Raw genomic sequence first — 558 nt, 5'->3', positions numbered from 1 at the left:
GGTAGGCTACAGTCCATGGGGTTGCAAAGAGTCGGACACAACTGAGCAACTTCACTTCACTTCACTTCACTTCACTTCATACAGTAGATTACTATTCAGCCATGAAAAAGAAGGAAATCCTATCATTTGTGACAAAGTGGATGATTCTAGAGGACATTATGCTAAGTGGAATAAACCAGACACCAAAAGACAAACAACATTTTTTTAAAAAATATAGAATGCTTCATGAATTTGCATGTCATCCTTATGCAGGGGCCATGCTAATCTTCTCTGTATCATTCCAATTTTAGTATATGTGCTGCCAAAGTGAGCATGACAAACATCATTTAATCTTACTTATTTGTAGTATCTAAAATAAACTTACTCAGAAAAAAAGGGTAGAACTGTGGTTGTCAGGGGCAGGAGGGTAGGGGAAATGGGGAGATACTGGTCAAATAGTACTAAATTTCACTTATGCAAGATGAATAAGTTTTCAAGATCTGATGTTCAGCATGGTGACTATAGTTAATAATATTGTATCATGTATTTGAGAGTTGCCAAGAGAATAGATCTTAAGTG

General features: G+C 36.2%; 1 non-coding gene across 1 annotated transcript; it reads right to left on the bottom strand.

Annotated features, from left to right (window-relative positions):
- Positions 1 to 207: 207 nt before the first annotated feature.
- On the bottom strand, positions 208 to 314 carry LOC120875771. The gene has a single exon (XR_005724070.1). It is a non-coding gene; the product is annotated as a U6 spliceosomal RNA (small nuclear RNA).
- Positions 315 to 558: the final 244 nt, after the last annotated feature.

The sequence above is a fragment of the Oryx dammah genome, unplaced genomic scaffold (genome assembly GCF_014754425.2).
Source record: "Oryx dammah isolate SB20612 unplaced genomic scaffold, SCBI_Odam_1.1 HiC_scaffold_16, whole genome shotgun sequence".
Classification (NCBI taxonomy): domain Eukaryota; kingdom Metazoa; phylum Chordata; class Mammalia; order Artiodactyla; family Bovidae; genus Oryx; species Oryx dammah.
Note: the sequence above shows the minus strand (reverse complement) of the source record. Positions and strands in the feature narration are given on the sequence as shown.